We start from the raw sequence: 13,258 nt of genomic DNA, 5'->3' as shown, positions 1-13,258 counted from the left end.
GAGCCCATTTAGGTTGTTATATTTGTCTTTCCTTAACTTGAAGCATGGTAGTACGTGATTCTGGGAATCACATGCGCTTCACCAAGTCTAAAGAGTTTGGCTTCTTTATATATTGTCTCCAATTATTGTGGGCCGCTGGACGGAAGAATTGAGGCAAGAATTTGCATTCTGGATTGCTTCCGCGCACGCTTTAGTTCTGATCGTCACTTTCTGGTCAATAATCGTTGCCCCCGCTGTTTGAAGGATAAAAATTCAGACTTTTTGCCGAGAATTTCGGACCTTGCTCGGGGATAGCCTTCAATCTCATCCACTGCCACCTTTAGAGCTACCTCTATTTGGCCTTTGTTGCTCTTGTGTGTCACGTCGTTGGCAGATATGCGGTGATTCGGGCGTTCTTTTAGTGTAGGACTTATCTTGTCATCTCTCTTAATTTTGTTTCATTGTGGTAGGGCAACGCCTGGGACCACCAAAAGGAAGGCGTAATTTCTAAACAAGCTTCAACACTGATAGAATATTAATGGTACTTGGGCGTCCTGCTGTAATGCCTCCACACGTTTACACCGACAGTGGCCATCTAGCTCACAAGCCTTCAGTTCCAGACAATAAAACATTTTATCTCCATTGCTAAAAGGTGAACCAGAAGAGAAATTGTTTTACAGGCAGTGGAAAAGTTTTGCAGTCGGTACGAGTTTAATGTGCAAAGGCATCGTGAGCAGCCCGATCCCACCCGACAAAGTGACGCTGGCACGCCACCAACAGAAATCAATTGTGTATTACGGGACAGCAAAACAAAACCGACACATCCAGAAAAACAGCCATCAAACGCTTCGCAGTCGTACCAGTGACGCGATACTCAATAAAGCACTGCACCGTTTATGCAGAAAAATAACGCGGCGCTACCCTCTACACTTACTAAAATGTTCGAGTCTTTGTAGCAAGCCTAACCGTGCGCGCCCAACACATGAGCGGCTTAGTCACGGTGGGCCGAGGGTCGCGCTTCCGGTTGTGCTCTGGCCATCTGCTGCTATCCGGAAGTTTCCTAAAACTCATCCCGCCCCACATGAGAAAGCTTTTTTTTTTGCCAGACCTGGCAACTGTGTGCATGTTCCAGGCTTTATGCGCACTGCACAAGTGTTTGGTGCCCGCTGACTTTTGATCACACGAATGCATACGGTGCACATGACACATAGTAGCTTCACTCTTGCAGAGTGTACAACTGTGTGTGCAACGTTAGAGGCAGTGTAAACACTCACCAGGCTGTATGGTCATGATTGGGTTCCTATGTTCTCTTTTATTGTATAAAGCGAAATAGTTTGATTTGGCTGGCGAAATTTCCAATCATTGCATTAACCTTGATACTTCAAATTTTGTGGAAAGACGACCAGTGTTGACATAAAGTATTGAAACTTGAATCCCTCCCAGCACGAGGGAATTTTTTATAAATATGAAATTACAAGAACATACATGAATAAACGTATGAACGTACACTTCCATTACTTCCAAAGAAGCAGATGGATCGACCATTGCGAAGTAACATGTGCTCAAGCGTGGCTACAAACTACAAAAATCGGTTTTGTTAACACATACTCGATTATTTGTAGGCGTTTTTAAAAGCTTGTGGTTTATCCTTTTGTCATGTGATGATAAGATGTGCCCTGAGAAAATACTACTTTTTTCCTTTGATGACCTAAATACACGCCTAATGACTCTTTTGCTAAACTGTTCAATAAATTACAACGTTGTTTCCCCACTTCTACATCTCAATTCTACTTTTAGTCATAAAACGACCCTTCGTAGTGAACATACCGCTGTTGCTGAAGAAATTCAAAACAGTTCTTGCCATGGCGCCCCATTCGCTGTCTTTAACGACACAGCATCAGTTCCAAGATGACTTTCGGAGTATTGCTGAATGCGGTCAATATTAGTTTATCACAGCTAAAAATCAGAAAATCTTATATTCCGCTGAGTACCCGATAACAGAGCTTTTCTACTTGTTCTAGAAATGTTAGAGCCCTCAGCGTATCTAGGTGGCAGCAAAATTCGATGACTCTACACAAACAAAACGTATCAGTATTCCCGGAATGGTCTATTGCAGAGTAGACTTACGCATTTACTGATCAACACTCGCTATACAAAGTATTGGTTATGTTAAAGGGACACTGAAGTGCTTTGTAAGCATTGCGCGATTACTACTGCAAATTGTAGTATCGAGTGTCTAGCCATGTTTTGACCACTTTAGCGGTGTTTACGCGACTTGACTCAGTAGAAACATCAATTCCAAATTGCTGTCCTCCTCTCTGCATCCTCCTTGCCGATTTCTGTGACGTTTCGTATGGCGTAAAAACAAGATGGCTTGGCTTGGCTGCGCTACAGCACGGCACCCCGATACTCCGGGAGAACCAGTCGGCGCACGAGTAAGTCGGCCGGAGGCGGGCGGATCGTCACAATTCGTTCGCTCATCTTAAACAAAGCCACGAAAAATTTGTTCCTGACAGAATGTGCCTATGTTCCTTTCGTTTGTAAGTTTGTAGGCTGTATCAAGCTCTAAGACAAAGTCGCTCCGCACAAGCCCACATGCGACGCTTCCCCAGTACGCTAGTAGAAAACTCCCATGCCATTTGAAGGCAGGAGAAGAGTCAGCGAAGGTACTCTAGGAATTAAGGAGTTAAACTCAACGAAAACCTGTATCTAAAAGCCTCAAACCAAGGTGCGGGAAGCACTTTTTGCTCTGAGTGAACTTGCACACCAATCAGCAACGCGACCCCATATACGCAATGCAGTCGCTAGACATGATATATTGAGAGAATTAGGAAGGTGTGTAATGCACAAGTGCTCAACAAGAAATAGTCATCCAAGCTGCTTCAAATGCTTAAAATAAAAGAACATAGGCTGGCTATACATTATATACATTAAATTTTCGCCGCTGGCATCTCTCGCTTTTGGCCGAGTGGTCCGGATCACATGGCGTTTTGTTTTCCAAGTCGCAAGTTTGAATCCCTCATTGTGCATGTTTTTGAAGATTATATATTTGTTTTTGACAATTGTTTTTATACTGCATTTACCATTGTTGCCCTGTAACGGCCCATTTTCCAAGAGCGAGTTCGCAGAACGCGTTCAGGCTAACACTGACGCGCTGGCGAGTTTCCGTTCGCATACAAGGCGTTGCCATAAGCACCGACTGCTTGCGGACACAGTCCCCAACGAACATGCCTCTTACGATACAGGCACGAGCCAGGCAAGAATCAATGAGGGGGGAAAAGTGCATCGCATTTAGGCGTCTCCGGTGATGCGAAATTGGTTTATTCACTCTGAATGCATCGGCTAGTGATTGTTACGATTCCAAGCCGTAATGGTAGGTTGATCTCACGCATTTCACAGCCGACAACATGCCGGAAGCGCGGTATGTCGTTTAGTAACATATCTACAATGCCCTCCAAAGATATCGTCGGATGCGGAGCATGCTTTAAAGAGCCCAAGCCAAAACTGGTTTCAATTTTATTCTTGGACATTGCCCAATCACATAGCACTTTTAATTGACGTCACTGGTGTTGATGCAGCCGCCGCAAACCGCGCATAGTAGTTGTTCTTCTTTCAGTCTCTATAGAGTAAATGCCGCCTCGCAGTCAGAATAAACGATGAAACGTGAGTTTATTTTAGCCAGTCTAAGCAGTGCAAGCAAAAGCGTGAGCCTGACAACTTCGCTGAAGTGCACTTCTAAATCATTACCCTTAGCTGCTTTGTGCAAAGCGATTTTCCCTAAATTAAATAGGTGCTACGCTTGACCACTGGCCTCCATTTGGTGTATTGAAATATGTAGAGACAAGCATGAACACCGCCAAGTACAATATAGGCAACAATCCGGAAGCAACATTACACTTGAAAAACTTCTTGGTCACAGCATATAACTGTGACAGCAACATTTCTCAGAACTGTATGGAAATTATGCATAGCTGATCTCTGGCTACCATGATGTCTTGGGGTAGAGCAGGAAGAAAATATATTTTATTTCGTTCACAGTCACCCTAAGTACAATCGAAAGTTTTATATTTGAATTTTTATTAATGAAGTACGACCTGTCGCCTACTTGAAAGCAAAAAGTGTTGAACCACTTACCGTCAGCCGCGGACGGAGGCGGCAGCATATCTGCAGAGAGAAAAATAGTAAACACTCAGAAACGTACTCTGAAAGAATTCGCGCCAATCAAACAATTTTTATTTATCAAGCATGACCTGTCTTTTAATTAAAAGCACAAAGTGTTCAATCACTTACCGTTTGCCGCGGAATAATCTGCAGTAAGAAACATAGTAAACATTCAGAAACGAACTGGTTAAGGAATTTGCTCCAATCCACGCAGTGAAGGGGATTGGAAAGGAATGCTTTAAACGACGCCCACAACAACTGCCTATGGGAGGTCACTTAACTTCACAAACTTGCCTCTACAAAACGTGAAACCGGATATTCTGCCTGCCATTACCTGGAATTCGCGGAGGAGGCGTCCCGACCGCAGGAGCCTCGGCCATGGCCGGCCTAGAGCGCCGGAGGCCTCCGCTATAGCCCCGCTGTGCGTGGCCAGAAAGGAAAGGGAGAGGAATGTCTTTCGAAGGGCGAGACAGCGAAACCTACCCATCCTGATGTGCTAGGTTGGGGCCACAGCACCGCACAGCACCGCACGACACAAGCCACAGCACCGCCACAGCACCGCACGACACAAGCGCCAACACCGAAACAAGTCCTGATGTGCTAGGTTGGGGCCACAGCATCGCACAGCACCGCACAACACAAGCCATAGCACCGCCACAGCACCGCACGACACAAGCGCCAACACCGAAACAAGTCCTGATGTGCTAGGTTGGGGCCACAGCATCGCACAGAACCGCACGACACAAGCCACAGCACCGCCACAGCACCGCACGACACAAGCGCCAACACCGAAACAAGTCCTGATGTGCTAGGTTGGGGCCACAGCATCGCACAGCACCGCACGACACAAGCCACAGCACCGCCACAGCACCGCACGACACAAGCGCCAACACCGAAACAAGTCCGCTTGCCAGCTTAGTGGTACCCATTTATGCCGATTGGAACGTTTAGTAAGTTTGAGAATTGCGAGAAAGATGAAGGAACTTTTATAATCGCCATTTATCAGAACCAGTTGCTCCTGTCGCCTTTTGTGATACCTCTTAGAACACAACCGAATTTGTGTTCACCAATTTTTAAAAGGGAGTCCCATTGGATGCAAGCGGTGCGCAAAAGGTAAGGCTTACCTAGCAGTCAGACTTCTGTATGTGGTCTCTACATTTGGTTTTCCCATCCTGCTAACCAATCATTAACGTATCTTTCCCGTACGACCACTTGCTTCCGTCGGGTGCGGGTTATCCAGGAGATGCTGTCGAACAAGTTAACCAAGCCGTGCGAAGGAAGCGCGGAATGGACGCAAAGCTGCCCAAAACAGGCCCAAAATAACCATCGCTAAACGAGACGACAAAGCCGTGCCGTCGACGCGCCCGCAGGCGGACAGGCACCTAGGCCAGGGGAACGCTGGGTAAATTTGCCGCGTCATCAACAGTGTGCTTCATGAGTGAAAACTTTCCCCTCGCCTTCCCCGCGTTGGGAGTATATTGTCCCGCACACCGGGAAAGAACCGTTGGCTGGTAGAGTTGGAAAGCTTTGCTTAAGAGAGAATTTTGAATTACCAGAAAATAAAATTTATACAGAAATAGTCAGAGCGACTTCAGTAACGAAAATTAGGGGAGAATATTATTTGAGGTAAATGTCACTCAACCCGCCTTCCCAATGCAACTTTTTTTACGACCTTTATCTTCGCGACCTTTATCACGACCATTATCTTTATCTTCGCCGCTATTGTTTTGGGTGGCTTGCTCTTATCCCAATCGCAACCTCTGACGGATGCCGTGGGAGCGCCGCGACGAACTTTAACGCCTATCCAAAGCGTTGAGCTGTTGTAGAAGCAAGTACTGGCAATAGGAAATGTGTTAACCTTCGTAAACGGCGCACCCAACGAGCGACTTTTGCGAAAGAATTTAATACAAGTGAGCGTGATGCGTAAGCAAAGCCAGCAGATTTGCTGTCACCCACGGCGCACCGCATGACTAGCAATATTTGAAGATAGCTTCACCGCCAATGGTGTCGAAAGAGCTTTTATTTGTTATTTTCGTATCAGCCGCTGGTTACAACTTAAAGGGGCACTGACACAAAAATTTTGCATCTTGTTTTTTTTGTTGCGATAAGTAGCTAGTGACCTACTTATAACCTGTAGAAACCTCATTTGCTTCAGCATGCGACGGTTGTTTAATTAGAGGCATTTTCAATGCGGCCAGTCGCAGTTTCGGTTTCAGCGAGTGCCGCGAAACGATGGATTTTGTGGATTTTGTGTGAACAAAGCTGACCACGTGACCGTCGGAGGGATATCACAGTTACAGAACAGAGCCGCCGTAGCACTGTCGAATCCGCATCGACGGCAGTTTCTGCGAATGCCCCCCCCGTACTGATCTCGTGAGGCGCCTAATTAAAAAGCGACCGTGGATGTGACGCAGGCGCTGCGAGTGCAAATGCTACCGCGGCTAACGAACGACGCGCGTCGATCGAGACGGTGGGTGGCAAGACGCGCGCTGAGAGCAGCCGGCCGGTCTGCCTACAGGTCCGCCTACAGATGTGTTCGGCTTAGCACTGCGACGGATATTCGAGTGCCGCTCTCGTAAGCGGTGCAGATGACAATTTTTAATGCAACCCGCCATGGCATCATTAACTCCTTTCTCATGTAAGCCACCATGGTCGGGACTTGGGGACAATTTCGTGCAGCGGTAACAAGCTATCACTCGAGCTACCTGCGCCGGCGTGGGCCACTTCGCGGCCGTGGCCGCCGCCTGCACAGCGACCGTGCGGCTTGCTCGGTGGGCTTTTCGTGCCTCCGGCGCGTTTCCGCATCCAATGGTAATAAACAGTAATAGAAACAGAGTGCCTGGAATCGCTGTAGAACTTCTGTCGCGGCCAGCTGCCCGATGAGCTGACGAAATCACGGCGCCTCCGCCGCCAACGATCGGGTCGTTCGTTCTCGAGAGCAGAAGCTCCGCCCTCCGGCCTTCCGATTGGAGCGGCGAGCCGGCAGTGCGGAAGCGGCAAACACAAACTCGTGACGTGTTTGGATGTTGTTTATTTACACTTGCGCGTGGTCCTCTGCTGGCCGCTCGGTTGCGTTTCGCACACTTCAAAATTGATTTTAAATATGTTCTAGGCTGTATTCGCCGCTGATATTTTGCAGATGATGTATATGTGTTTCCACCAATCTATCTCCGAAGTTATCTCGCCTTCAAAATTTTGTGTCAGTGCCCCTTTAAGAACGGCAACAGAAGTAGCCCTTGTGCCTCATCACCGCAACCGACTGTCCCTTCGATCTGCGCAAACAATGCATTACTGCGAACATTTTTGGAAGCACAAAATAAAACAACCCACAAAAACAAAACAAGTGAACCTAATTTTCTGATGAATTTAAATTTTTAATGTCAGATACATTACCACAACCAACGTGCAGCAGAACAGATACCTATCATAAAAAATTGCCGTTGCCGGTCAAAATGTGGTGCAAAAAAGGTAAAAATTAGGTAAAAATTACAAAGTTAAGTTTACTTTTTATAGCTTACCTGTTGTATTAACACACGTATGGTTTATTCACTTGCTTTGAAATTACGAGTATTGTGAGCTTTTTGCTTCGCGCATTGTAGTTTTCTCCGTACATCTTACTCCATCCAATTCTCCAACATAAACGTCTCGTATGATATAGATTTTTTAGCGGACCATGACGATGCAGTCCTACCTGGAGCCACATTTGTTACTGTTTCTTGCACTGCAGATTCGTCATTCCATTTCAGGTCTGGGACGCGTTAACCTCACCCGAAGAGCCCATCAACTGCGTAACATCTGTGCAGAAAAAGCTGTAGCGGCATTGTTCTGTGTCGCCAAGTTCACCCCACAGTTTTGAACTTCCAAGTGAAGGTGCGAGAGGTACACCCGCAAGTTGGCGCCACAGGAGCTTGCCTCACAACAAGGGAGCACACGGGTGTCGGTTTCCGGAAGATTTTGGACATCAAATCCAAAGCGAAGGCGACGGTAGGGAAGCTAACAAAACACCTTCGCGGAAATATCCATGAAGTGGGAAGCGTGGACGCCGCCCTGAAAACTATGACGGCTTCAATTTGTGAGCGCTAAGAAATCTTGCGCAAAATCTCATCCGGCGCAACGAGCCTCCCACTAAACAAGCAAGGGATTCCAGAAAAAATTCGGAAAAGTGCGCACATCCCGCGCCTGCGAACGTGGACCATCCGCAGCATCCTGAGGGACATCGGCTTGGTCTTCGAGAAACGCGAAAGAAACTCGATGATGATGGATTATCGGTACGTGCTGATTTGGCTGCAGGAGTGTCTTCGTCAGATCGCTGAAAACAGGCAGCAGCATCGCAAAACGTTCCACAGAGACAAAATGTGGGTAAAGTGCATGCCAAACCGTGACGAACTTTTGGAGGGGCGAGACAGTGAAACGACCTCAGGACGGTTTCCAGCGAGGTTTGACAACTGGGCTCAAGCAGCCATCCGGAAAACGAGTGCGGCTGATAGTGACCCACATAAACAATGAGGGCGGCTTTGTTGACAGAGGGTCAATCCGTCTTCAAAGAAACTAAGCCGGGAGACCATCACGAAGGAATGTACGGTCAGAATTTCCAGGCTTAGTTTGACTCTGTTCAAACTAAGCTGCCCCAGGGAAGTGTTGTCTCCATGGACAACACGTCCTACCACTCCAGGCGTCCGGAGACTGTCCGCGCCATATCCTCATGCAAGCCTGGCATACTAGCCTGGATGACATAAAAAGGTATCCTGTTTGATGCCACAATTACAAAGAAGCAGCTTCTTAGACTAGCTGCACCAGTGACAGTCCCGTTTGCAAGGTTCAGAGCTGATGTCGCGGCAGAAATAGCTGGGTGCGTCATTCTGGGGTTGCCACCATACAGGCAGTTTAACCCCATCGACCTGATCTGGGCGGAGATGAAAGGTGACGTGGCTAGGCTAAACACTGACTTCAGAATTGGCAGCATGCGGAAGCTCCTCATCACTGCAGCTGAGAATGTTTCTCCGGACAACTGGAACAAGGCTGTTGAGCAAATCATTGGCATTGAGCGCAAGGGCCTAGAGGTGCGTGGCTTCAGCGACCATGTGGAGCAAACCGTTATGAGCCTCGGGGAGGAAGACGACGACCGCAGAAAACGATCTCTCCTGCATTGAGCGAATGCAGTGAGGCTTACAATGCTGCAGTCTTCAGCTCAGAAGCTACAAGCGGCTCATTTAAGAGCTCTTCAAATGGCGAATTGCGGTCTGTCCTACAACGAGCTTGCCACCTGGGTATTCTACCCTATGCATTATGCAGGCAATATTCAACTTTTCTTTTTCTGGAGCTATACCGAGGTTGTTTACACGGCTGGTCAATCATGGACGGCTGAGCAACACGAAACATAAAAGTTAGATAATTACACAATCTTGCATCATTAAAAAGACAACCTTGCATTGTTGACGCGTCGCTCTGTAACTCTATGCTTGGCTGCCTCCCGGCTACCTACCTTTATGGCTGCAGACTCAATTGTTGCCTTAAAATATTCCCATTATGCTTTCAATGCTTTCAACCAGTATGATTTCCATGTTGCCAATGACGTTGCGTACCATTTTAACGAGTTTCGTTTTGTGAAAAGCGTCAGGATTCGTTATCGCGCGATTTCTGGTCTTTTTTCCACATTAGCCAAGCTGATTTATATGGAGAAATAATCTTGCCCACCGTCACAGAGAACGTCCGAGGGCGTATTTAACCACCCACTGCAAGAAGCTCCTAAACTGCAGAAACTTCCACGTATGCTTGAGACGTGCGACGCCACTGTGTGTTGCAAGGTGCACTGCAGTCGCGTCAAGGGGTCACGTAAATGCTATCACTGTTTCACAAAACGAGCAATAAGGTATAATTTGAAAGTGTCTAGCCCTGTTTCCCTTGTCGCTGACACTTTACACACAGTGATATCTTGTAAAAAATGAGGTTCCCGGTAAAGTAATTAGTACTGTTTGTGGGGAAGCAAACAGGTCAGTACGAGATTGCGTCTTGTCGAGGTATTCTCCCAAAAGAAACAGAAAAGGTTCGCGCTCATGTATACATAGAACATGAAGAAACCACGATCTACCGAAAATAGCAGTCAAAAATTTTAATGAAGTCTCTTCTTCGAGTTAGAATTGCTGTTCTGCTCCCACGACTACATTTAGGAGGCTAACCTACATTTTTTTCATAGAGTTTCATCGCTGGCTTGGTTCAGTGCAGCGGAGAAACATGTCGTGTCGACAGGCACACATTAACCAGCTTGCATGCAAACTAAAATGTCTTAATTGCTAATAACTTACCCATGCAACTTTGGTTATCATATACGCAGACGCTAATGGTGCTGCGGATGTGACTGGCTTCTAATTCCTTAAAGGTGAATATCTTGCTCCGTGGGTGCAACTAAAACATACTGTTGTACTCCGAGCGAGTTTATAAATGCCTTTAGAGCAATAGACCGCAAGCCTTAAAGGGACATTGAAGTGATATGTAAACATTGCGGGATTACTTGCGCAAATTGTAGTCCGGAGTCCCCATGCCATGTTACGACCACTCTGGGCGCGTTTAGGCGATTTTATTTAGTAGAAAAATTAATTCGAAAATGCGTTCCTCCTCTCTTTACGCTCGCCCATTTTCTGCGGCGTTTTCGTGTGACGTCGAGAGGAGCCGAGCTCGCAATTGGCGGCGCTAGGCGCTACTGCACGGCTCCCCGGCCTTTCAGACAGAGTCAGTCGGCCCAGCGTTTCGTCCGCCGGCCACCGACCCGTCGTCGCAATTCGTTCGCTCAGTTGAAACGAAGCCAGGACACGTTTGTGAATGGAAGAATGGGCCTTTCTTTACTTGGTTAGTTTGTACACTGTATCTAGCTCCAAGTCAAGGTCGCTTCACACAAGCGCACATGTGACGCTTCGCTGACTGGTACGCCAGTAGGAAAATATAAGGCCTCTTGAAGGCGGGAGAAGAGTCAGCGAAGTCAATATAGGTACTAAGGAAATAAAATCAACTGATATTTTTCCCGTACAGCGTAAAAATAGGGTGCGGGAAGCACTTTTTTGCGCTGGGCGAACAAGCACAGCGGTCAGCAGCACGACTACGCATCTGCGAACGCTTTTCCGTCTACGAAATGCAATTGCTAGACCTGAGCTATTGTGGAAACTCGGGGGACGCTTACTGCACGAGCGCAATACAACAAATAGTCACCTAAGCTGCTTGAAATGCCAAAACTAAATAAAAGTGTAAACTTGTTGTACAATATATACCTTATATTACCAAGGTCAGAAGAGCCCGTTCCGTAGCGCAGTGGAAGCGTGCTGGGCCCATAACCCGTTCCGTAGCCGAGTGCTCTGAGGCGCTAGGTATGTTGCCGCAAGTGTTTTGCAAGCCACGAGTTCGAGTCCCCGCGGGTACGTGCTTTTCTTTTTTTGTAAGTTAACTTTTTTGTTTTCTGCCGATGTTTTCTACATTGAGTTCACCTTTTTTTGGGCCGCAACGTTCATGGCTCCACGAACTAGTTCGAAAAACGCGCGCAGGCTGGCACTGGCGCGCTAGCGAGTTCTCGTTGGCGTGCTGTTGCCATAAGCACCGACTGCTTGCGGGCAGTGGGCACAGGCCAGAATGAACAGACCCTTGGCCTGGTGCGAACACGCTTTTTACGGTACAGGCATGAGTGAGGCAAGCTCCAAATATGGGGGAAAAGCGCATTACATTTGGGCGTCTGCGGGTACGCGGAGGGCGTCCATGCACTGCGTAGGCATCGGCTAGTGAATGCTACGATTCCAAGCCGTCCTGGGAGGCTTATCTTTATGCATTTTTACAGCTGACAACATGGCAGAAGCGCGGTACGATGATTACTGAGTTATTGAGAATTCCCATCCAACAACGCCACCGGTTGTGTTTTACAGAACCGAAACCGAAACCGAAACTTGTTTGGTTGCTCACCTTGGGCATTGTCCAATCACGGTGCGGCTCCTCCTAACGTCACAGCTTTAGTTGGTGCGGCCGCCGCAAACCGCGCATGGTAGTTTTTCTTCTTTCGCGCTTTGTAAAAGAATTACCGATTTGTCAACCGGATAAACGATGAAAAGTGTGCTAATTTGAGCCAGTCTACGCAGTGCAAGCAAAAACGGGAGCTTGACAAATTCATTTCAGTGTCCCTTTAAACGGCTCAAGGGTTTTCTGAGAAGGATCGAAGGGCCTATACGCTGAATTGTGGCAAAATGGTTGACCAGGGCCATGAAACGGCGCCAGAGGTGGCAAATGAACAACCAACAAATGAAACATGTTACCATGCTAGTCGCCATTAATCTAAACATTTTCCCTTTTAATGTTCCAGTTTTGCCCTCACGGCAGAGCTGCCGGAGATACCGAGAACCTGGAACTCAAAATGAGAGACAAATGACAATTCGTGCATCTGCAACAAATGGGGCTTTTTGCATTGCGCTGTTCACGTGTAGGTGGATGTTGTAAGTTTTCGCATTTTTTGCATGTCGCCTTCCTTCGCAGCTGCCTTCTGCAATGACCGATTTTTCGTATTCTCGACACATCGCACATATCTCTTGCGGAAACGGCTATGCCATTGCTACGCCTTCTTAAAAAGAGAGCGACAAATCTTTCAATGCAAACGGTAAAATGTTGCCCTAGCATGGTAGGGCAGAGGAAAGTTTTGATCGCCTGGTGCTGGAGCCTCGGGAATTCCACAGCTATAAACCGAGGGGCAGTTAGAAGAAAGCGGCAGCTTAATGCCATTGATGCCCTCTTTTACCCTTGGGCGTCAGCAGAAACGTCGTAACGTTGAACAGGGCGCAGGCGAATCACACACAGCAAGCAGGCAGCGGCATCAACAGAATGCACCAAACACACGGCTGGAAATTCGTGCGTTTGCGTGGCGAGGACGTGGTGATAAAAGAAGACAGTGAGAGGACAGAAATGTATCGTACTGCAGGGGCGGTGTTGAACACAATCATTGTTTACTCCCGATCGGCGAAGCCACTGTGCAACGAAGAACGGTTTCGTTATCGGCGTCGGCGCCAACGGTAGACCGCAGACGACAGGGGAGAATATATACTCCCCCGTGTCCGCGTTTCGTAAATGCCGTACAAAGGGCGCTACGTGAACTGAG

This window comes from Haemaphysalis longicornis, unplaced genomic scaffold (assembly GCF_048455015.1).
Source record: "Haemaphysalis longicornis isolate Haplotype H1 unplaced genomic scaffold, Haemaphysalis longicornis Haplotype H1 scaffold_10, whole genome shotgun sequence".
In the NCBI taxonomy this organism is placed as follows: Eukaryota; Metazoa; Arthropoda; class Arachnida; order Ixodida; family Ixodidae; genus Haemaphysalis; species Haemaphysalis longicornis.
This window is presented reverse-complemented; position numbering follows the sequence as displayed.